General features: G+C 41.6%; 1 pseudogene; it reads right to left on the bottom strand.

Annotated features, from left to right (window-relative positions):
* LOC149144943 (uncharacterized) overlaps positions 1–25,869 on the bottom strand; it is a 95,703-nt pseudogene that overhangs the window by 28,249 nt on the left and 41,585 nt on the right.

The raw sequence follows: 25,869 nt of genomic DNA, 5'->3' as shown, positions 1-25,869 counted from the left end.
AGTTGGAGCTGACCGCAGAGGTTGGGATATTTGTGGGGTACATTGATACGCCCCATAACTATCGTGTGTATTTGCTAGACAGTCGCAAGACTGTTATGCGATGGGATATCAAATTTCAGGGGGAGAAAACCATGAAGTGTTCACTTGAGAGGGAGCCACACTTGCATGCAGATGAGGAGCTATTAGCTCCTAAGGATGAGCTTCAGGATGTGGATCAGCCACAAGATGAAGTTCATGGAGTGGAAGAGGCCACTCATGTAGCGCTAACCATCAGAGGGCCAAAGCCCACTATAGAAGATAAGCAACTGGCTCAAGATCCAGAGAAGGTTGTAGGACCACCTACAGCACAGCACAGACAGAGAAAGTCACTTGATCGGTGCACTGGATATATGGCTCTTGTGAGCAAATGTGTCTTGACTGAGCCATCCTTTTTCGAGGAAGCTGTAGAGGATCCTGCATGGGTAGATACCAGGGTGTAAGAGTATGATTCGATTGTCAGAAACAGTGCATGGGAGATTGTCCCAAGACCGGAGGGGAAATCAGTGGTGGGTTCGAGATGGATCTAGAAAGTGAAGCAGACAACTGATGGGAGTGTGGAGAAGTACAAGGCAAGATTTGCTGCCCGATGCTTCTCACAGATAGAGGGGATCAATTATGAGGAGACCTTTCAACCTGTCGCAAGGTATTCTTCCATAGAGACGATTCTTGCTCTCTAAGCGCAGATGGGGTGGCACATCCATCAGATGGATGTGAAAACTGTGTTCCTCAATGGAGTCATTGAGGAGGAGGTGTACATAGAGCAGCCCGAAGGTTTTGAGATATTCAGCAGCAAGTCACATGTGTGAAAGCTCAGGAGAGTGTTGTATGGCTTGAAACAAGCACCTCGTGCTTGGTACACATGGATAGACAGTTATTTCACCGAACTTGGATTTTCCAAGAGTGAGGCGGATCCTAACCTATACCAAATTGTGGTGTAGGGTAGATTGCTGATCATTGTACTTTATGTAGATGATTTGAATTCGACGGGAGATGAGCTATTGATACTTTCATGCAAGGAGGATCTTGCTAGAGAGTTTGAGATGAAGGACTTGGACCTCCTTGATTATTTCCTGTTGTTGGAAATTTGGCAACGCAGTGATGGACTATTTGTTTCTTAGGGTAAGTATGCTCGGGAGATACTGGAGAAGTTCAACGTCCATGGCTGCAAGCTTGTTGATACTCCTCTTCCTAGAGGTTGGAGGAAGGAGGATGCTACTTCAGTGGAGGTAGTGGATGCCGCTGTTTATCGATAGTTGGTGGGGTCGCTTATGTACCTGGTCAATACATGACCCAATATTTTCTATGCTATTAACCAGCTTTCAAAAGCTATGGTTAAGCCAACCAAGCTCTTTTGGAAGGTAGGCAAGCATGTATTGCGTTATCTCAAAGGCACATCAAGATATGGATTGTGGTACGGACAGGAGGATGAGGCGAATCTATGTGGCTTCATGGATGCAGATTGGGTAGGGAGCCCAATGGATAGAAAGAGAACATCTGGAGGGATCATCAGTATCGGGTCAACTGTAGTTTCTTGGTACGATAGGAAGCAGAGATCCGTGGCACTCAGTTCAGCAGAGGCTGAGTATATGGCTGCAAGTTTGGCTGCATGCGAGGCTATATGGATGAGGAAGATCCTGGCCGGGTTGTTTGGGTCACACTTGGAGCCTACTATGATTTACTATGATAACCAGAGTTGCATTAAACTCTCGGCTAATCCAGTATTTCATGATAGATCCAAGCACTGTTGAAAATGCAACAAGATGATGGAGCTTAGTGAAAAGAAGTCGCCTTCAATAAGTGGGCCCATAGGCTATTTTTGGCGCAAAGTCTATTTTCAGACTATATATATTTTTACACATATGGATCATGGTCTATGAGTTGCAGGATGCTATTTATGGATGATTGGTCATGTTGGTCAAAATAGATGGACCTCTATTTTTAGACATATGGGAGAGTCTATTTTTATACTCCCAGTCAAAGAATAGAGCAGTCGAATATTATTATCTCTTAATAATATTTGGAATATAAACATTATCTTATCCTCTTGCACAACTTCAGTTCGAGCTACAGATGTGGCACATGCAACTGCCAGAAGGAAATACACTTTTCCTATGGGTTAGTTTAGCTATTGCATGATGGACTTCAGTTAGAACTCAAGTGATTGAGTTTGGTGGAGTTGATTGAGGAGTTGATGGAGTTGTGTTCAGTTTGACTTAGTTGAACTAGTTGTATTTAGTCTAACTGCCAAATACACTAGTGATGAGTGATGTGAATTAATTATTAACTAATTCACTAATTATTAACTCATAAATCAACTAAAGAATACATTTGTTAACTCAGTGCATGGACAGTTCAATGGAGACAAGTGTTAGAGGTGCGTGGAAGGGTGAGACTACTATCAGTTATTACTATAGATGTGCATGAGATTTGCACAATCATTGATCAAGATTTCCAATGAGGATTGCGCAGCACAAACCAAGGGAATTCAAACTTGGATTGTGCAGTAGAGGCTGGCAAACAGTGGAGGAGATTTGAACGCATGACTTCTTCAGATCTGAGCTAGTTTTGTGTGTAGCATGTGGAGATAGTACTGAGTACTTGTGAGGAGTATTGTACTATGTATTGTTACATGTTCTCTATCATTATAATATACAGGTAGTTGGTGGTTTTTAGCTGTATGCTTTCCCCATTACATACTGTGTTGATATGTGCGATTGATGTTTTAATGTGTGCATGCAACTGCCAGAAGGAAATAAAATTTTCCTATGGGTTAGTTGAGCTATTTCATGATGCACTTCAATTAGAACTCAAGTGATTGAGTTTGGTGGAGTTGATTGAGGAGTTGATGGAGTTGTGTTCAGTTTGTCTTAGTTGAACTAGTTGTATTTAGTATAACTGCCAAATACACTAGTGATGATTGATGAGAATTAATTATTAATTAATTCACTAATTATTACCTCATAAATCAACTAAATAATACATCAGTTAACTCAGTGCATGGACAGTTCAGTGGAGACAAGTGTTAGAGGTGGGTGAAAGGGTGAGACTACTATCAGTTGTGACTATAGTTGTGCATGAGATTTGCACAATCATTGATTGAGATTGCCAATGAGGATTGCAAAGTATAAGAAAAAGGGAACTCGAACTTGGATCTCATCTATTCTCAACTTGGATTGCACAGTAGAGGCAGGAAAACAGTGGAGGAGATTTCAACCGGTGACTTGTTCAGATCTGAGCTAGTTTTGTGTGTAGCGTGTGGAGATAGTACTGAGTACTTGTGAGGAGTATTGTACTATGTATTGTTACATGTTCTCTGTCATTATAATATGCAGATAGTTGGGGGTTTTTAGTTGTATGCTTTCCCCATTACATACTGTGTTGATATGTGTGATTGATGTTTCAATGTGCGCATGTGATTGTTTTTTTAATTCAGCAAATTGATGATCAATGGTAGAGGAGGTTATGTATTATGCATGCATTCTATAAATAGTGTATGATTAGGATAATCTCTGTGAATAAGTGTTATATTATTCAAACTTCTACATGGTATCAGGGCGAAGTTGATCATCAGATATATTATTCAGAAAGTGTTTACATTTTATTTCTTCAAGCAGAGTCTCTAATCAGGCCAGGTGGCCTCTGGATTCATCCTTCTTTTGGAAGGCGAGATATCCAGTAAATGCCCATATAGTAAATCTGTATGAGAAATACTTTGTTCTCATGAATTTTAGATCAGAAACGGTTGAGTTTTGAGCTGGTGGAATTCAAATTTGTAGCAGTCTTTTCTTGGTGTCGAAGTTGAAAAGTCTTTGAACGGATTGCAATTGGAGTATGCCCTTGAAGGCAGGTCGAATTATATTGCATGGAAAGACAGGATGGAGGCAGTGTTAGATGAAAATGGGTTGAAGGAGTTCATAGATGCTGAGGTCCCAAAGCCTACTGATGTTGCTCAAGTTGAGGCTTGGCAAAAGAAGACATCAAAGTGTCGAAGGATTCTATTCGAGGGTGTGAAGGATCAAATTGTATCCAGCCTGCATGGAAAGGCTTCTCCATATTTGATGTGGAAAGTGTTGACATATTTATTCCAAAGAAAGAGCGACTAGAGGAAGTTGGCACTCAAGGATAAACTGAGAAACATTATGTGTGAGAAATGAGATAGTATGCCCAAGTATCTCACGAAGTTCACCCAATGCCGGGATGAGCTGGGAAGTGTGGGGGTGACTACCGATGATGAGGACTTGATGAGCTTGGCTCTCCTTGGTCTTCCGAAGAGTTAGCATTCCTATCAAGACTTTGTCAATAGTCGGGATAAATTGCCAGGATGGGAGAGACTTTGGTCCGATCTTGTGCAAGAGGAGATCAAGCGAAATGCCAGGGACAGATCTTCATCAAAGGCATCTAATGAAGAAAATTTCACTTTGGATGCCAAAGAAAAGAAGGGGAAGAAGAAGAATGTTTCTCATTCTGGTGCGAAAGGCAAGAAGCAAGACATGTCCAAAGTGAAGTGCTTTCACTGTCACCAGCACGGACATTATGCCACAAATTGACCGCAGAAGAAGAAAAATAAGCAAGTTGTTGGATCTGCAGTGGGAGAGGCCTTCACCTCGTAGTTTGAGATTGATTTTTCACTGATCGCATGCTTGGTATCAAGTGCGATGGGATCGGTATGGTTCTTGGATAGTGGTGAGTCTTTTCACATGACAGGAGATCGAGATTTGTTTTCTGATTTGGATGAGAAAGATCTTGGAGTGCACATCGAGATGGGCGATGATGGTAGATACAGTGCAACTGGTATGGGTACCATTTCCTTTGAGAGGGAGTCTGGTAAACCCTTCATATTGAAGGAAGTGATGCATGTTCCAGGATTGAAGAAGAATCTTATCTCTGTGGCAATGTTAGAAGACAAGGGATATGATGTTGTCTTCAACGAGGGAAAGGGTTTCCTGCGCAGTAAGACAACTGGAGAAACCTAGAAGATAGGGGTTTGAGTCAAGAACCTTTATCAATTGCATGTAGATGGCTGCGTAACAATGGCATGCAAGGTAGAAGGATTGCTGAGCCGGGATGATGGTGAGCTGTGGCACCGAAGATTGGGCCACCTTCACCATGGAGCCCTGTAGATACTGCAAAAGATTTCTATTAGGCTTCCTAAAGGCACTCTTGCATAGTCAGGTCAGTGCAAGGGGTGTACTTTGGGAAAACTTGTTAAACCCACCTTTCACGAGAAGGATAGTCGCGCCACAACGATCCTTGAGAGAATTCACACAGATGTGTGTGGACCTTTCTCAGTAGATTTGACAACAAAGCACAAGTACTATGTGATCTTTGTTGATGATTTCTCTCGAAAGTGCTAGATATTCTTCATGTAGAAGAAGAGCGAGACATACTCAAAATTCTATGAGTTCAAAGCACTGGTCAAGAAGGAATCGGGGAAGAAGATGAAGGCTCTTAGGAGTGACAATGGTGGTGAATTCATCTCTGCTGAGTTCAAGGACTTCTGTAGCACAGAAGGGATTCGAAGAGAGCTCATAGCTCCCCATAAGCCACAACAGAACGGGCTTGCTGAGCGGAAGAACATAATGATCGTGGCTGTTGCATGGGCGATGTTGCATGATCAGGGCCTACCCCTTCACTTGTGGGTGCAGGCATGCAATACTGTAGTATATGTGTAGAACCATTGTCCTCACAAGATACTTGGCATGAGTACACCCGGGGAGGCTTATTCTGGTAAGAGACCTGATATTTCCCATTTTAAGATTTTTGGTCCTCTTGTTTACATGCATGTGATGAAGGATGCGAGGAAGAAGTTGGAGTTGACCGCAGAGGTTGGGATATTTGTGGGGTACATTGATACACCCCATAACTATCGTGTGTATTTGCCAGACAGTCGCAAGACTATTATGCGATGGGATATCAAATTTCAGGAGGAGAAAACCATGAAGTGTTCACTTGAGAGGGACCCACACTTGCATGCAGATGAGGAGCTATTAGCTCCTAAGGATGAGCTTCAGGATGTGGATCAGCCACAAGATGAAGTTCATGGAGTGGAAGAGGCCACTCATGCAGCGCTAACCATCAGAGGGCCAAAGCCCACTACAGAAGATAAGCAACTGGCTCAAGATCCAGAGAAGGTTGTAGGACCACCTACGGCACAGCACAGACAGAGAAAGTCACTTGATCGGTACACTGGATATATGGCTCTTGTGAGAAAATGTGTCTTGACTGAGCCATCCTTTTTCGAGGAAGCTGTAGAGGATCCTGCATGGGTAGATGTCATGGTGGAAGAGTATGATTCGATTGTCAGAAACAGTGCATGGGATATTTTTCCAAGATCGGAGGGGAAATCAGTGGTGGGTTCGAGATGGATCTAGAAAGTGAAGCAGACAACTGATGGGAGTGTGGAGAAGTAAAAGGCAAGATTTGCTGCCCGATGCTTCTCACAGATAGAGGGGATCAATTATGAGGAGACCTTTGCACCTGTCGCAAGGTATTCTTCCATAGAGACGATTCTTGCTCTCTAAGCGCAGATGGGGTGGCACATCCATTAGATGGATGTGAAGACTGTGTTCCTCAATGGAGTCATTGAGGAGGAGGTGTACATAGAGCATCCCGAAGGTTTTGAGATATTCAGCAGCGAGTCACATGTGTGCAAGCTCAGGAGAGTGTTGTATGGCTTGAAACAAGCACCTCGTGCTTGGTACACATGGATAGACAGTTATTTCATCGAACTTGGATTCTCCAAGAGTGAGGCGGATCCTAACCTATACCAGATTGTGGTGTAGGGTAGATTGCTGATCATTGTACTTTATGTAGATGATTTGAATTTTACGGGAGATGAGCTATTGATACTTTCATGCAAGGAGGATCTTGCTAGAGAGTTTGAGATGAAGGACTTGGACCTCCTTCATTATTTCCTGGTGTTGGAAATTTGGCAACGCAGTGATGGACTATTTGTTTCTTAGGGTAAGTATGCCTGGGAGATACTGGAGAAGTTCAACGTCCATGGCTACAAGCTTGTTGATACTCCTCTTCCTAGAGGTTGGAGGAAGGAGGATGCTACTTCAGCAGAGGTAGTGGATGTCACTGTTTATCGATAGTTGGTGGGGTCGCTTATGTACCTGGTCAATACACGACCCAATATTTTCTATGCTATTAACCAGCTTTCAAAAGCTATGGTTAAGCCAACCAAGCTCTTCTGGAAGGTAGGCAAGCATGTATTGCGTTATCTCAAAGGCACATCAAGAAATGGATTGTGGTACGGACAGGAGGATGAGGTGAATCTATGTGGCTTCATGGATGCAGATTGGGTAGGGAGCCCAACGGATAGAAAGAGCACATCGGAGGGATCATCAGTATCGGGTCGACAGTAGTTTCTTGGTACGATAGGAAGCAGAGATCCGTGGCACTCAGTTCAGCAGAGGCTGAGTATATGGCTGCAAGTTTGGCTGCATGCGAGGCTATATGGATGAGGAAGATCCTGGCCGGGTTGTTTGGGTCACACTTGGAGCCTCTGTGATTTACTATGATAACCAGAGTTGCATTAAACTCTCGGCTAATCCAGTATTTCATGATAGATCCAAGCACTGTTGAAAATGCAACAAGATGATGGAGCTTAGTGAAAAGAAGTCGCCTTCACTAAGTGGGCCCACAGGCTATTTTTGGCGCAAAGTCTATTTTCAGACTATATATATTTTTACACATATGGATCATGGTCTATGAGTTGCAGGATGCTATTTATGGATGATTGGTCATGTTGGTAAAAATAGATGGACCTCTATTTTTAGACATATGGGCAGAGTCTATTTTTATACTCTCAGCCAAAGAATAGAACAGTCGAATATTATTAGCTCTTAATAATATTTGGACTATAAACATTATCTTATCCTCTTGCACAACTTCAGTTCGAGCTACAGATGTGGCACATGCAACTGCCAGAAGGAAATACACTTTTCCTATGGGTTAGTTTATCTATTGCATGATGGACTTCAGTTAGAACTCAAGTGATTGAGTTTGGTGGAGTTGATTGAGGAGTTGATGGAGTTGTGTTCAATTTGACTTAGTTGAACTAGTTGTATTTAGTCTAACTGCCAAATACACTAGTGATGAGTGATGTGAATTAATTATTAACTAATTCACTAATTATTAACTAATTCACTAATTATTAACTCATAAATTAACTAAATAATACATTTGTTAACTTAGTGCATGGACAGTTCAATGGAGACAAGTGTTAGAGGTGCGTGGAAGGGTGAGACTACTATCAGTTATTACTATAGATGTGCATGAGATTTGCACAATCATTGATCGAGATTTCCAATGAGGATTGCGCAGCACAAAGCAAGGGAATTCAAACTTGGATTGCGCAGTAGAGGCTGGGAAACAGTGGAGGAGATTTGAACGCATGACTTCTTCAGATCTGAGCTAGTTTTGTGTGTAGCATGTGGAGATAGTACTGAGTACTTGTGAGGAGTATTGTACTATGTATTGTTACATGTTCTCTATCATTATAATATACAGGTAGTTGGTGGTTTTCAGCTTTATGCTTTCCCCATTACATACTGTGTTGATATGTGCGATTGATGTTTTAATGTGTGCATGCGATTGTTTTTTTAATTCCACAAATTGATGATCAATGGTAGAGGAGGTTATGTATTATGCATGCATTCCACAAATAGTGTATAATCAGGATAATCTCTGTGAATAAGTGTTATATTATTCAAATTTCTACATGGTATCGGAGCGAAGTTGATCATCAGATCTATTATTCAGAAAGTGATTACATTTTATTTCTTCAGGAAGAGTCTGTAATAGGGCCAAGTAGCCTTTGGATTCATCCTTCTTTTGGAAGGTGAGATATCTGGTAATTGCCCATACAGTCAATCTCTGTATGAGAAATAATTTGTTCTCACGAATTTTAGATTAGAAGTGGTTGAGTTTTGAGCTGGTCGAATTGGAGTTTGCAGCAATGTTTTCTTGGTGTCGAAGTTGAAATGTCTTTCAACGGATTACGATTGGAGTATGCCCTTGAAGGCAGCTCGAATTATATTTCATGGAAAGACATTATGGAGGTGGTGTTAGATGACAATGGGTTGAAGGAGTTCATATATGTTGAGGTCCCAAAGCCTACTGATGCTCCTCAAGTTGAGGTTTGGCAAAAGAAGACAACAAAGTGTCGAAGGATTCTGTTGGAGCGCATGAAGGATCATATTATATCCAGCCTGCATGGAAAGGCTTCTCCATAATTGATGTGGAAAGAGTTCAGAAATTTATTCCAAAGCAAGAGCGACTAGAGGAAGTTGGCACTCAAGGATAAACTCATAAAAAATAAGTGTGAGAAAGGAGATAGTATGCCCAAGTATCTCACGAAGTTCACCCAATGCCGGGATGAGCTGGGAAGTGTGGGGGTGACTGTCGATGATGAGGAATTGCTGAGCTTGGCTCTCCTTGGTCTTCTGAAGAATTGACATTCCTATTAAGACTCTATCAATGGTTGGGAGAAATTGCCAGGATGGGAGAGACTTTGGTTTGATCTTGTGCAAGAGGAGATCAGGCGGAATACCAGGGATGGATCTTCATTAGAGGCATCTGATGAAGAAAATTGCGCTTTGGCTGCCAAACCAAAGAAGGGGAAGAACAAGAAAGCCTCTCATTCCGGTGCAAAAGGCAAGAAGTAGGACATGTCCAAGGTGAAGTGCTTTCACTGTCACCGACAAGGACATTATGCCACAAATTGTCAGTAGAAGAAGAAAAATAAGCAAGCTGCTGGATCTGCAGTGGGAGAGGCCTTAGCCTCATAGTTTGAGCTCGATTTTTTGATGATCGCATGCTTGGTATCATGTGTGATGGGATCGATATGGTTCTTAGACAGTGGTGAGTCTTTTCACATGATAGGAGATCGAGATTTGTTTTCTGATCTGGATGAGAAAGATCTTGGAGTGCACATCAAGATCGGAGATGATGGTAGATACAGTGCGATCGATATTGGTACCATTTCCTTTGAGAGGGAGTCTGGTAAACCCTTCGTATTGAAGGAAGTGATGCATGTTCTAGGATTGAAGAAGAATCTTATCTCTATGTCGATGTTAGAAGACAAGGGATATGATGTTGTCTTCAGCGAGGGAAAGGCTTTCTTGCGCAGTAAGGCAACTGGAGAAACTTGGAAGATAGGGGTTCGAGTCAAGAACCTTTATCAATTGCATGTAGATGAATGCGTAGCAATGGCATGCAAGGTAGAAGCATTGGTGAGCCGGGATGATGGCGAGCTGTGGCACCGGAGATTGGGCCACCTTCACCATGGAGCCTTGAAGATACTACAACAGATTTCTACTGGGCTTCCTAAAGGCACTCTTGTGTAGTCAGATCAGTGCAAGGGGTGTACTTTGGGACAATTTGTGAAAACCACCTTTCACAAGAAGGATAGTCGTGCCATGACGATCCTTGAGAGAATTCACACAGACGTGTGTGGACCTTTCTCAGTAGCTTCGACAACAAAGCATAAGTACTATGTGATCTTTGTTGATGATTTCTCTCGAAATTGTTGGATCTTCTTCATGCAATAGAAGAGCGAGACATACTCAAAGTTCTGTGAGTTCAAAGCACTAGTCGAGAAGGAATCAAGGAAGAAGGTGAAGGCTCTTAGGAGCGACAATGGTGGTGAATTCATCTCTGGTGAGTTCAAGGACTTCTACAATGCAGAAGGGATTCAAAGAGATCTCATAGCTCCCCATAACCCACAGCAGAACAGGGTTGCTGAGCAGAAGAATGGAATGATCATGGGTGCGGCACGAGCGATGTTGCATGATCAAGGCCTACCCCTTCACTTATGGGCAAAGGCATGCAATACTGCAGTATATGTGCAGAACCATTGTCCTCACAAGATACTTGGCACGAGTACACCTGAGGAGGCTTATTCTGGTAAGAGGCCTAATATTTCCCATTTGAGAATTTTTGGTTCTCCTGTTTACATGCATGTGATGAAGGACGCCAGGAAGAAGCTAGAGCCGACCATAGAGGTTGGGATATTTTTGAGGTACACTGATACGCCCCACAACTATCGTGTGTATTTGCCAGACAGTCGCAAGACTGTTGTGCGATGGGATATCAAATTTCAAGAGGAGAAAGCCACAAAGTGTTCACTTGAGAGGGAGCCACACTTTCATGCAGATGAGGAGCTATTAGTTCCTAAGGATGAGCTTCAGGATGTGGATCAGCCACAAGATGATGTTCATGGAGTGGAAGAGACCACTCATGCAGCGCCAACCATTAGAGGGCGAAAGCGCACTACAAAAGCTGAGCGACTAGCTCAAGATGCAGAGAAGGATGTAGGACCACCTACAACATAGCGCAGACAGAGACAGTCACATGATCAGTACACTTGATACATGGCTCTTGTGAGCAAATATGTCATGACTGAGCCATCCTCTTTCGAGGAAGCTATGGAGGATCCCGCATGGGTAGATGCCATGGTGGAAGAGTATGATTCGATTGTCAGAAACAGTGCATGGGATATTGTCCCAAGACCAGAGGGGAAATCAGTGGTGGGTTCGAGATGGATCTACAAAGTGAAGTAGGAAACTAACGGGAGTGTGGAGAAGTACAAGGCAAGATTTGTTGCCTGAGGGTTCTCACAGATAGAGGGGATCGATTATGAGGAGACCTTTGCAGCTGTCGCAAGGTATTATTCCATATGGACGATTCTTGCTCTCTCAGCGCAGATGGGGTGGCGCATCCATCAGATGGATGTGAAGACTGCGTTCCTCAAATGAGTCATTGAGGAGGAGGTGTATATAGAGCAGCCCAAATGTTTCGAGATATTTAGCAACGAGTCGCATGTGTGCAGGCTCAAGATGGCACTGTATGGGTTGAAACAAGCAACTCATGCTTGGTACACACTGATAGACAGTTATTTCACCGGACTTGGATTCTCCAAGAGTGAGGTGGATCCTAACCTATACCAAATTGTGGTGGAGGGTAAGTTGCTGATCATTGTACTTTATGTAGATGATTTTATTTTGATGGGAGATGAACTGTTGATACTTTCATGCAAGGAGGATGTTGCCAGATTGTTTGAGATGAAGGACTTGGGCCTCCTTCATTATTTCCTAGGATTGGAAATTTTGCAGTGCAGTGATGGACTATTTGTTTCTCAAGTTAAGTATGCCTGGGAGATACTGGAGAAGTTCAACATGCATGGCTGCAAGCCTGTTGATACTCCTCTTCCTAGAGGTTAGAGGAAGGAGGATGCTACTTTAGCGGAGGTAGTGGATGCCACTGTTTATCGATAGTTGGTGGGGTCGCTTATGGTCAATACATGACTCGATATTCGCTATGTTGTTAACCAGCTTTCACAAGCTACGGTTAGGCCAACCAAGATCTTCTGGAAGGCAGGAATGCATGTATTGCACTATCTCAGAGGCACATCGTGATATGTATTGTGGTATAGACAGGAGGATGAGGTGAAGCTATGTGGCTTCACGGATGCATATTGGGCAGGGAGCCCAACGGACATAAAGAGAACATCTGGAGGGATCTTCAGTATCGGGTCGACAGCAGTTTCTTGGTACAGCAAGAAGTAGAGATCAGTGGCACTCAGTTCAGCAGAGGCCGGGTATATGGCAGCAAGTTTGGCTGCATGCGAGGCTATATGGATGAGGAAGATCCTGGTCGAGTTGTTCGGGTCTCACTTGGAGCCTACTGTGATTTATTGTGATAACTAGAGTTGCATTAAACTCTCGGCTAATCCATTATTTCATGATAGATCCAACCACATCAACATCAGGTACCATCATATCAGAGATTGTGTGCAGCGGAGAATCATGTTACTTTCATACATTCCCATGGAGGATCAGGATGCTGATATCTTGATGAAGGCACTCGCCAGGAGAAAATTCGAATACCACAGAGGCAGGATAGTTGTTGCAGATAATCCATATCTTCTTGAGAGGGAGTGTTGAAAATGCAACAAGATGATGGAGCTTAGTGAAAAGAAGTTGCCTTCACTAAGTGGGCCCGCAGGCTATTTTCAACGCAAAGTCTATTTTTAGACTATGTCTATTTTTATACATATGGATCATGGTCTATGAGTTGTAGGATGTTGTTTATGGATGATTGGTCATATTGGTAAAAATAGATGGACCTCTATTTTTAGACATGGGCGGAGTCTGTTTTTAGACTGCTAGTCAAAAAATAGAACAGTCGAATATTATTAGCTCTTAATAATATTTGGACTATAAACATTATCTTATCCTGTTGCAGCACTTCAGTTCAGGCTACGGATGTGGCACATGCAACTGCGAGAAGGAAATATGCTTTTCCTATGGGTTAGTTGAGCTATTGCATGATGCACTTCAGTTAGAACTCAAGTGATTGAGTTTGGTTGAGTTGATTGAGGAGTTGATGGAGTTGTGTTCAGTTTGACTTAGTTGAACTAGTTGCATTTAGTCTAACTGCCAAATACACTAGTCATGAGTGATGTGAATTAATTATTAATTAATTCACTAATTATTAACCCATAAATCAACTAAAGAATACATCAACTAACTCAGTGCATGGACAGTTCAGTGGAGACTAGTGTTAGAGGTGGGTGAAAGGGTGAGACTACTATCAGTTGTGACTATAGCTGTGCATGAGATTTGCACAATCATTGATATAGATTGCCAATGAGGATTGTGCAGCACAAGCCAAGGGAATTAGAACTTGGACCTAATCTATTCTCAACTTGGATTGCGCAGTAGAGGCATGCAAACAGTGGAGGAGATTTGAACCCATGATTTGTTCAGATCTGAGCTAGTTTTGTGTGTAGCATGTGGAGATAGTACTGAGTACTTGTGAGGAGTATTGTACTATGTATTGCTACATGTTCTTTGTCATTATAATATACAGATAGTTGGGGGATTTTAGCTGTATGTTTTCCCCATTACATACTGTGTTGATATGTGTGATTGATGTTTCAATGTGTGCATGCGATTGTTTTTTTAATTCCAGAAATTGACGATTAATGGTAGAGGAGGTTATGTATTATGCATGCATTCCACAAATAGTGTATAATCAGGATTATCTCTGTGAATAAGTATTATATTATTCAAATTTCTACATGGTATCTCTGTGAAAATGCAACCTAAAAATAGACATAGTCTTAAAATAGACTTTGCGCCAAAAATATCCTGTGGGCCCACTTAGTGAAGACGACCTCTTTTCACTAAGCTCCATCATCTTGTTGCATTTTCAATAGAGTTGCTCCAACAGGTCACTAATCTGTGGGATTGAATATCTGTTCCTGATAGTGATATTGTTTAGTGCACGTTAATCAATGCAGAGCCTTCAGGTCCCATCCTTCTTCTGTACAAGTATAATCAGACTCCCTCAAGGCGAGGTACTTGGTCAGATGTGCCCTTTTTGTAACAACTACCTGATTTGGCTCTTGACCTCTTCATTTTCCATAATGGAAAGGAGATATATCGGCCCGTTGGGTAGAGGTGCTCTAGGAGTCATACCAATTGAATGATTGACCTGACAATGCAAGGGTAACCCTGTAGGTGAGGAGAACATATCCATGTATTCTTCCACTACTATATCCACCTACTTTTTCTGCTAGAAGGAACCCTTCCCAGGGGCCATGGATGTGGCTACAACCTTCCCTTACTTTGAGAGTTAATTAGAAAGAAAAGAAATTTCCCAATCTAGGAGATGACCTTACTATATTTCTTAGAAGAGATCAAAGAGATGGCTGTAGGTGGGGCTACCTTCGGTATCTTGTATGACTTAGTACCCAAAGAAATAATAATAGAGTGAGGTCTAGAATCATATATAGCATGTCACTTCCATAAGTATGGTTGTGTTAATAATGCATCACAAACTTCAAGAGGAGCAAAATCACACAGTACCTCATCCATGAAGGGCTTCATGTTGTAGGGAAGGAGACACTATTGGCTAACACAGAGTTCTCGTCCCTGGTTAAGCCATCTGATGGTGTACGGCTATAGATGTGTTGTAGTCGGTAGGCCCAAACGCTTCACAACCTTTGCTGAAATGAGTTTCTTTAGGCTCATGTTGTCGATAATGAACTTCAGCGGAGAACCCTTCACCCACATCTCTGAGTGGAATAGGTGCTTCCCCTCTTCAGGATCTTCAAGTTCAATCTTTTGGATCTTGGTGATGGCTACAATGGCACTAGGCTTTGCGTAAATGATATGGTTCCATTTGTCATTCCCCTTGTTAGGTTCTGACTTGAAGTCCGAACATGTGTCAGAGTTAGAAGCCTTCAGCTCAGCCACGAGTGACTACTTCGACCGACACTCACTTGTGTTGTGAGTGGAGCTCTTATGGAACTCACATCACTTTGCCATGTCCTTCTTTGTCTTCATGGTAATTTTATTTTCTTGCAGCTTCGATGGGTTATCCTAGGCATCCTCGCGTTGGCTCCGCCCTTTGTTCTGTGATCTCGGGGAGCCTTTCCCTTGATTCGGATTCGTAGATCCAAACTCTTACCTTTTCTATTTAAGCTTCTACTCAATGTTGATAGCATATTGGTACGTCATGTGGGACGACGAGATGTCTAGAAACTCCCTCTGATCCTGGATGTACCTGTGTAAGTAGCTGTGATACTTGAGTCCTAAATGTTTCTCGAAATCCTTCACACCCAACTTCATGTGAAGGGTATGAAAAACATTGGTAAAATTTGACACATCTTGGTCCCTTCCCTATCGTAGCATGGTCCACTTTATGTATTTATCCTCATAGCTCCTTACAAGGTAGTACTGCTCCTTGATGACGTCCTGAAATGAATCCCAAGTGAGTGTGGCCAAACATATTGTGGGCATAATTTCATCCTTCTTCTCACACTAGGTTTCCCACCTATCCTTGACATGCGAGGTGGCTTTGAGAAGAGAAAAAGTAATCTTTTCCCAGCTAGAAAAATCATGAATGAAAGATTATCCTTCTAGCAGATTAAATTATTTATCTACGATGTCATCATCTACCTGACCCTCAAATATGAGAATGTCAAAGTTAACCTATACCTTAAAGGGTGTGGCACTTTTAAAGTAGCCACTACAAGTACACGTGTCACCCCTGTGTAGCTGTTGAAGGATCTGGGAAAAGTTATCCGTAATCAAATTCCTCTATTGCTCGAGGGCTTCTTCGACCAAGATTTTGATATGATCTCCTAGCTCCTCATTTCTCTTTTCTTCTGCCATGGGAGGCTGTCGCGATTTGTGAGGCTGGGCTTGCAAAGGTTTGAGTAGTTCAAGCCATAAATCCTTATATCCTACCCTCGTTGGGAACATGCAAGGAGAAAGAGAGAAAGAGAAGACCTCTCTGATACCACTAACCCAAATTTAAATAGGAACACAAAAAATTATAGATATAATCATAAATACAAAGATCCAATAGAAATAACACTTCATTTCATGAATATCAAATAAAAAAACATGATTACAAACATAATGGAAATAAGACTACCTCGAGTGATGGTATCTTATCTCTGAGAAGAGATTTGGCAGCTACATGCCTATGAACTATGTTACAATGAGGCACAAGGGCCTATTTGTTATTGGAAAACAAGAGAAAACCCTAAAAGACCAAAACCCTAACCCAGGAGATGTAATGCCCAGACTTTGTGGGCCCAGTTGGGGTTAGTTGGACAACCAACTTCTCATGGTCATAACTTGGTCACATTATTTCTATTTGTCGTGTACAATAGCTTGTTGGAAAGGTCTCTCCTATTACTACAGGTTTTGTCATAAGACATAACCTATGGCTATGGGCCTATAGTATACCCTAAAACAATGTCGTTTACGGGGTCAAAGCTGCTCTAGAACATTAAGACGTGAAAAATTGCTAAAAATAGTAAATTCTAAAATAAAGAAGGAAACAAATGAACTTGATTGGAGGCTTAAGTGGGATAGGTGGTAAGCCACCAATATCCACCTGGATCAGATGGTGATGGGTTGGAAAAAGATTGAACTGCCTCATAACCCAATTCAAAAGGACTAAGAGGTATCTGATCACCATACAAGTTTAACTATGACTCTGAAGGCACTTTCCAATGATCTAAAGATTCAAAGGTACTTGACATAATCATATTGACCTAGGCAATGTTATGAGTAAGGTTTGGTGGAGGGAACATGAAATTCCCCATAAGGGATGAGTCTTTAAGAAGACCAACACCAACATCCTTATATGTTGTAATCGATTTTCCATCAAAAGGAATGTTACCAATAGAGTTAGGGTTCGAAGTGTAATAGGATAGCTAGTTTACTTTCATAGTCTTGTTGTGTGTATTGATAAACCTGAGGGATGAGTCCTGATCCTAGAGGAGGATACCCAATATATCTTGGAATAACCTGAGCAGTTGGAATTTCCATAACTCCTCAGTATCCAGGATGAGCCATACTGAATTGTGGTTGTTGAATAGATGTTGATGAATTACCCTAGATATGTTTTTGGACTTGAATAGGAATACCTTAAATAGCTTGTCCAATAGGTTGTCCAACAGGTTGACCAGGTCGATAAATTGGCACTTCAGGGGAAAATGGTATTGGCTATTGATTATATGAAGGATTCCAAATTGTGTTCATCCCAGGATACAGAGTACCAACAATGGGTTAAGATACAACATGTTGACCTAAACTGGCTTGAGGTATTTGACGATAACCTAGATAATTGTTGCCCTCCAATTGTAGGGTAACATCTAACTAAAGATTGCCCCCAGGAGGAGGATAAGATGGTTACAACCCAGGTGGGTAATAAGCTCCAATTAGGCTAACTTGAATATTACCTACATTGTGGGAAATCATATTTATATATTAATCAGATGTCAAGCCTTGGACAGTAGAATTAGTTAAACCAATTGACATAGTTGAAGGTTGATTTGAAGGAGAATCTCCTAAATAGGATCTCATAAGAGAGTGATATCCAGGAGGAACTAATGGACCACCATATAAAAGTAATTATGGAGAAGTAAAAAACATAGAAGTATCTGATGACATTTCCCTAGAAGTTATTCTAGACATATGAATGCCTGGTACAGTATAATAAGGAGTAGCGTATCATGGAATTCCTCGAACTAAAATGTTCAAGGGCATAAAATACCAAGGGTTAGGTTGAAAAGCAGGAAAAAGAAGTTCTAGAGTACCTACTTGATCATTGGGAGAAACTGGTGTATGTGGTGATTCTTCCTCTTCATCATAGGTAATTTCTTTGATACTAATAAGACCAGGAGGTAGACCATTGTTAATAAGAAGTTTTAGTCACGGTGAACTTGAAGGAGTAGGGGTTAAAGCATCTAAAGGTGACTCATGTTCTTCAATATCTGGTTTGGTTAATTGTGAATCCAAACACTCTCCAATATCTGATTATGTTTGAGTAAGTTCTGTAATTTTTGGATTGGTTACTTCTGAGTGTAATTCTAGTGTTTGAGGTTGATCAAATTCAGGTTTTGTTACCTCAGGTTCTAGAATAGTTATTTTTCTCGTTAATTTACTTCAGTTCCTATTACATCAGAAGTCTCAGGTTCATCTCTAGTCCCGTATCCTTTTGACTTTGATTTTTTAGTTTTAACATTTTCTAGCTGACTTGGCATATATTCAGGAGGTTGGCCTAGCATTCTATGTTCTTGTCCCAGTAATTTAGCCACAATGAAATATTTTTACTTTTAAAGATTAATTATTCACACAATATCAAAATAACGCCTAAATCCTATAAAAAGTAAAAAGCAAACAAGGTAACACACACTAATAAATCTGGGATTTCAAACCACACAAATTGACTTGTTTATGCCATATTGAGCAATGATTACCCTTGAAATATTCCAAGTTAGTCAAGAAACGTCTATTCCAGGTACAGCAGGGCCTTCCCTGATCCAAGATCTTTTGCTTATAGATGTATTAAAGAATTACATTCATAAATTGCTTAAACATAGAAATTTAATGTGCACATGGGAGAAGAGGAGAAACACATAAAGCATGAAAGAAGACAAGAGACTTGATAACGGAGTTTGTTCGATTTGGAATGCGTCTCCGAGCCCTGCTCGATCAATGGGGAGGCCTTTATTCATTAAGTGGCATGAGAAAGAATAGTACAATGATTATTTACAAAAAGGAGTCTTATACCTCCATTCTGGAAAATGGCTGAAAAATGCAGAACTCTATTGGAGAAATGGAAAACACCATTGTGTTCTTGGTGTCAATAAATGTTGAAACCATATAAAAATTTTCGAAATCTAACAAAATGAAAATCTAGCCCCCTGGGGAAATTTCTAAGATCATGGATTCGCCCTCCTCTCTACACTGCTCATGGTTCTGCCACCTTCAAAATTAATGTGCCTCGAACTACGTGTGCACTCCTCCTCTGCCTGGGTGCAATGATCACTGAGTTTAAATATAAAAAAGCTGGGCGAAGTGGTTAGAGATCTGATTTTTGTGAAGGGGATTGGGTAGTCAAACCCCACCCCCTCCCATTTTAGATAACCAAATATTAATTTTAAAAGGGAGGTCGGGCTGGGCCTAGCTTGGGCAGCCCACCCATCTCACCTGTCACTGGCTCCAACTGGGTCTATATCCATATCAACATGGTAGTTGTTTATGCTTGGATCCATGCCCCAAGGGTCAGCCCACACATTCCTCCATGTTCAACTATAGTGGCCCGCCCATAATTACGGGTTCCGCTAAGTGTGAGGGGAGGGGCCAGGGGTAGTGGCCTGCCCCTCCATAATTTATATGTGATAAGGATTGGTGTGTTGGGGTTGATGGCTCACCATCCCTTTTTTTAATAATTTTTGTTTTATTTTAACAATATGGCACGTTTTGAAAATTCAGAATTTGGACCAAAGGAGACACTTTAACGAGGCGACAATTTCACCTGGAATCTACCTGGAGTTGGCTAGATTCCATCCACCTAAAAACACCCAAATTGTGTCTCCATTATGTGTGCCCAGTCAGCAAAACTCAACTGAAACTTTGACTACCTCTATCTTCCTCATCCAGACTTAGATCGTAGTATCGTTTACACCGTTGGAATGAAGGCGGCGAGAACTTCGATCTAATGTTAAGTTAATTGACTTTCCTCCACTTTAAAGTTTGAGCCTTTTCCATGACACTAGTTTCTAGAGATCCACCTGGATCAATCCTCCCCATTGAGGAGCTTTTGGACCACCAAAAGCTTTATCTGTCAGTTGGCAAGTGAGGGAATTGTTCCCTCATTCTTTCTTTTTCCAGCCATTTTGCCCTGCTAGGGTGCATCCCCTTCGAACCAACTAGAAGGTATTCCACATCTCCCCGTCGTGAAGTCTTGGTTCTTCTGTCAAGGATGATATCTTTAGGTAACTCATCGGGATACTCTGGTGCAAAGTCATCAACTGTAGGAACTATGCCCACCTCTTTAGTGTCCATAATCAATGGTAGCTCATACTGCTTTAAGTTTTCCACATTCACTATGGAGTACATTTGCATCAGCGAATCAAGATGGAGGGCATTGTTTCCAATCTTCTCCAATATGGTGAATGGACCATACTAGATTAGTCGCAACTTCTTCCCTTCTCCCTTCATCTTGTCCTTGCTGAAATGGAACCACACCTTGCCACCCATATGAAATTGATGTTCGACTCGGTGTTTGTCATGTTGAGCCTTGTACCGGGCTTGACTTTTCTCCAACTACTCCTGTACTACTTAGTGAATCAACTTGATCCGCTAAATCAACTACTGCACTTTGTCCCTATCATCACGTCTACTAGATTCATCTTCCCTTCCAAAGACCATATCTAAAGGATCTCTGGGTAGGTAGCTAAAACATGTCTCAAATGGTGAATGATGTGTAAATGAGTGCACTACTCGATTGTAGGAATGTTGCACATATGGAAGATGCTCATCCCACAACTTAGGATGTTTCCAACAATAGCGTCGCAACATGTGTACCACGGTGCGGTTAAAAACCTATGTCTGTCCGTTAGTTTGTGGATGAAATGTTGTGCTTCTTTCCATGTTGGTGTCCATCATCTTCCACAAGCTTGTCCAAAACTCTCTGAGAAAGCGAGTCCCGATCTAACACAATTGATGTGGGCTCTCCAAAATGGACCCAAACATGCTGAAAGAAAAGATAATAAGTTTGCTATCCAATGATCTGATTTTTACAAGGAATTAAAATACATATCCTACTAAAATGGTCAATCACGACATACAAATAATCATGACGTTTTCTTGACAAAGGCAAACCTCCTATAAAATCCATCGACACACTTTCCCATGGATGACTCAGAAGAGGGAGTGGTGTGTAAAGCCTGATTTTTCTATTAGACGGCTTTGAAACAGAACACATCACACTTCCCTTTACATATCAAGTCACAATGTTCTTCATATGAGGCCAAAAACAAAATCTTTGTACTTGACACAAAGTTTTTTCAACACCAAAATGACTAGACACAAGGGAGGTGTGGGTCTCCTGGATTACATGTGCCCTTTCCCCTGTGGGTATGCACAATTTACCAAGGCAATACAATAGTTTCCCCTACAACTAATAGTTGTCCACCTGTGAACCATGGGTCAGTTTTGCATAAATCTCCTTAAAGTCATCATAGTTAGTGTTATCACTTAGGTTGTCCCCCAGGTCGGAGTAAAGGGATACGACCGAGGTAACCACAAACCAATCTTTGGACTACAGGTTCTAGCCCACCTGCAGTCAGAGAGGGCTCTCTCTTTATGATTTAGCTTTGTTGATGATGATTTCAGGCTAGTTATTGATTTCAGGGATTTTTTTTTTTGTGTTTTGTTTGTGTTTTGGTGGGAAAATTGATGTTTTCAAGTAAAGAGGCAAGTGTGGTGTGAAAGTTTCAAACCATTGGGCATGGAGTCAAGGATGTAAGACTGCTGGTGCATTTTCTTGGTCACAAGAGGAATAAGGAGCAAGGTAGCTGCACATGGGACAATTTTCTAAATTTAAAGGATGGAAAGAATGCTAAGGAAGGAGAGGCAATTAAGAATCTCTCAGTCAGCTTAACAGAGGAAAGTGGATGATCTCTATCTAAGGGCAGTAAAAAATCCTTAGATAACTGTCAAACACATGCGAATAAGAGTAAATATGAGCCACAGGGAATTCATATTCATGTCCAGTTCATTTCAGATGAAAAAAACATAAAGAAATAGCAGAAACTGAGCCTAGAGTGCAGTTAAACAAGTTCTAAGCTAATCTTTCTTTTTTGCTATTTGGATGGTGAAAACTGAAAAGACAGGGCTAAGAGGCACTTATTGATTCATGTTGCAGCACAAGAATTCCATCATTCAGTCTCTAGAGACCAGTAAAAACAGATCAGGCAGTCATTCTTCCAATCTCTTCAGCAATCTTTGATTAAAGAAAAGTATCAGACATACAGTGCGAGTCTCTAATGAAAAGTTATCAATCAACCAACCCTTAAAACAATACAGTGGGTGGTATATATAGGAAGATTCTCCAAAATTATTTATTACAACTGTGACCTAAGTAGGTCTGAAAGTAAATGATTACTCTAACCTAAACTTATAAATGCAAAAAACATCTCTGAGCTGCACTGAGGGCAGCCGTATCAGAACTGAATCAATGCGTTGTCCTTGGTGGCTTCGTGCAGTGCTTCTATAATAACTGAGCATGGACTTCTGCTCCATTGTAGTTCGGTGGCTTTAAGTGCTTTAACTGTGATTTGAGAGCTGGGATGGGCTTACACCTCCTGACTTGACTCTGCTGGAGGCCAATTAATGCTGACCTAGCTTGGGAACTGAAGATTTCCATTAAAAAATTAATTGATATTCTTTACCGCTTCATCTCTCCTCTGATACTCTTTGACAAATGAATTGGGTTGGTTTCTCTCTCGCTGCGGGTCAAATCAAAACTTAATGGCCACTGTTCGGCCCTCTGTTTTCTTTAGAATTGTCTTTTATTCATCTCTGCATGCCTCGCGAAGAAAAATGGGTCATTCGGTGCCTTTTGGGCTTGCTGGGGGCTACACAATGAGGGATTTTTCATTTCGGCCCTTTTCCCGTAGCCATGAAAAACTGCCTCGGAATTTGAATCCAGGCCTCCTAAGCACGATTTTCGCCTTTCGCCTCAAAATTGAGGATGACGTCAGCATGATGTCAGCAGGTGGGACCATGGTACGGCGGATGACGTGGCAGGGTGATGTCATCAGGGTGACGTGGTGAAGGTGACTTGGAAGACACGTGGAACCGAACAGGCGACATGGGGCGCGCGTACAGAGGGCAGAGAGCGGTTTCATCAGACCGCTTTCTGTACAGGGGCGGTAACCGTCAGAGCCCCTCCGATGCAATAGGAAGTGGACAAGTGTCTTTGGGTACGGTGGAAAAACCGCCTCGCCATCGGAAGCTAACGTCTGAGCAGTGGGGCGCCTCCAAAAACGCCGAGAGCCATCGGATGGGGAGGGCCCGATCCGACAGTGGACGAAGCGCAGAGCTGGCGGGAGAATAATGGATGGGCATGATAATATGTGAATCTTTATACGATGCGGCGGGGGGGTTTAGAACTTAGGAACTATGGGTTATGGGGTTGCTTAACGAGCGGGGTTAATGTTTTATGCACACAACATTAGGTTAAGGGCGGAAAAGAGGGTTTTTGAAGGCTAGGGTTAGGGAAAAAGGTTGTTAGCATGACCAGGTGTCACACTAACTCCTGTTAGGACGCGAACGGGTTCATGATAGTCCCAGGTGGACTATTATGTCCCAGAACTGATAAATACATAGCTATAGTGCTAGAGGGTGGGGTATATATATAGGGGAGTTATTTAGTATAGATTTAGTAGGGGAGGGGGAAATAGATAGGAGGCTATATAATATAGTTAGGAGTTAATATGGAGATGATGAGAAAGCGCTAAGGTAAGGAACCTTACGCCATTTTGGGGTAATAGGACTTTGTAATAGAAGAATGGAAATCCTTGAGTAAAGCAAATCTTTACCAAGGCCAATAATGTGGAAAATGATGACTAAGAGGCATTAAGCAGATCTTGACCTCTTTGGGAAAATTAGTGAGTGATTTGGGGAATAAGAATGAATAGGGGAGTTAGTTATGTCCAGCTTGACTTCCTCCAGATGAAAACTGTATCATGGCTGTGATCTGAAAAGATACAACACTTAGAAACACAAGATTGATCATGAATCATCATTCTGCAACCTCAAAAACTACCTACCCAGCCTACCATCCTGACATTTTTTCTTCTCTTTGGTTTGGGTGCACTTAGACTTGCAGACCCAACTTTACAATTTTTTCTTTTTTCTGTTATCCTATCTAAGTCTACACTTATTTCTGCCAAGGGCCCAGATTAAGTAGTTGGGCTCCTTTGATTCTCTACCTATCTACAAATCTGCCAAGATTAAACTGTTTGGACAGATATCATTCTCTATATTCTAAAACAGGAAATTGAAACCTAGGGAGACCAAGTTTAAGCTGTTTGGCCCTCCCTTTTATAGGAAAAAAATGGTTGAGTCATCAAAATTGGAATTCAGCAGTGGCATTTGGATTGGCACACTTTCACAGTATCTTCTTTAACCTCTTTTTGGAAATATGGAACACTGCAGCATGCAAAGTATGACATATTTGGCATGTAAAGATGTCAATCATGAAAAATGAACACCTGTCGCAACAGGAGGCTAACAGTGGCTCCACTTGGGGATGGCTTTTCCTTGTGAAAAGCTAAGAACAGTAGGTCAGACTGCCTTGATCATCTGTGGTTGCTGTGGATTGAAGGAACTTCTTTATGCTGGTTGTTAGATAATTAAAACTTTGTAATATAAACAACCTCCTCCTCAACTGAAATATTGTGAAATGCATAGCACTGCCTGCTTTCTTCTGCGTGCTTGCTATTATGTAGAATGTTGCTTGAGCATTTCCTTTGAAACATTTTCAAAACATGGATCAAAACTGGTTTGTTTGCTTTACTTTGCTTTGACCAGGGTGCTGATATGAACTGAAATACTGCTCTGTTTTTCTACCTCTGACTGAAGATTACCAACAACTTCCCTTTACCATGAGTTGCTGTGATGTGACTATGCCATTCTTGCTGTTTTGTTTGAGGTTAGTGCAGAGACAGAGCTTTTGAACTGGAGCACTTGTATTGGCTATGTCTTCTCAAAATTCACTGTTGCTCCCTTGACAATAGGTTTGCTATAAAAAGAAAATGAGAACAAAGTGTTGATATATACAAATATCGATGTACAAAAGATATATATAAAACTGCACTGTGTCCCTTAAAAGGGATCATGGAATTGTTTTAACGTATGGCCATTGACAGGGCCTTCTTCAATAGAACAATCCCCTACAAACTTGAGAAAATAAGTGTTATTTCCATGAACAGCAGAAATAACGAATGGTCCCTTCCATAAAAAATCAAACTTGGAATGTTTCCCCTTGTCTTCTCTTTGTGAGTCCCACCTTAGAACTTTGTCACCAATGTAAAAATCCTCAGCTTTAACTCTCCTATCAAACATATTTTTGAGTTTTTCCTGCAAAATTTGAGCTCTGTCATAAACTTTTTCTCTGGTTTGCTGAAGATGAGTGGTCTGATTGATCCTTCTTTGAATGTCATTTGGTTCAGCCTGAATTTCATGTAACAGTCTGATAGTAGGAATGCCCAGGGATGATGGAAATCTGGCCTCCATGCCATATACTAGCTCATAAGGGCTCATTCCAATGGATCTCTTGCTTGAAAGCTTGTCTGCCCATAGGGCATTCACCAGCCTTTTGTGCCAGTTCTTCTTGTTCTCTTCCAACACTTTCTTTATGGTGTTGATGAGGCTCTTGTTGGATGATTCGACCAAGCCATTGCCTTGAGGGTAATAGGCTGTAGAGTGGCCCAAGGTA

The sequence above is a fragment of the Pinus tabuliformis genome, chromosome X (assembly GCF_031772625.1).
Source record: "Pinus tabuliformis cultivar Carrire ecotype Pingquan chromosome X, CPIR1, whole genome shotgun sequence".
In the NCBI taxonomy this organism is placed as follows: domain Eukaryota; kingdom Viridiplantae; phylum Streptophyta; class Pinopsida; order Pinales; family Pinaceae; genus Pinus; species Pinus tabuliformis.
The sequence above is the reverse complement of the archived record's forward strand: the minus strand, read 5'-3'. Positions and strand labels throughout refer to the sequence as shown.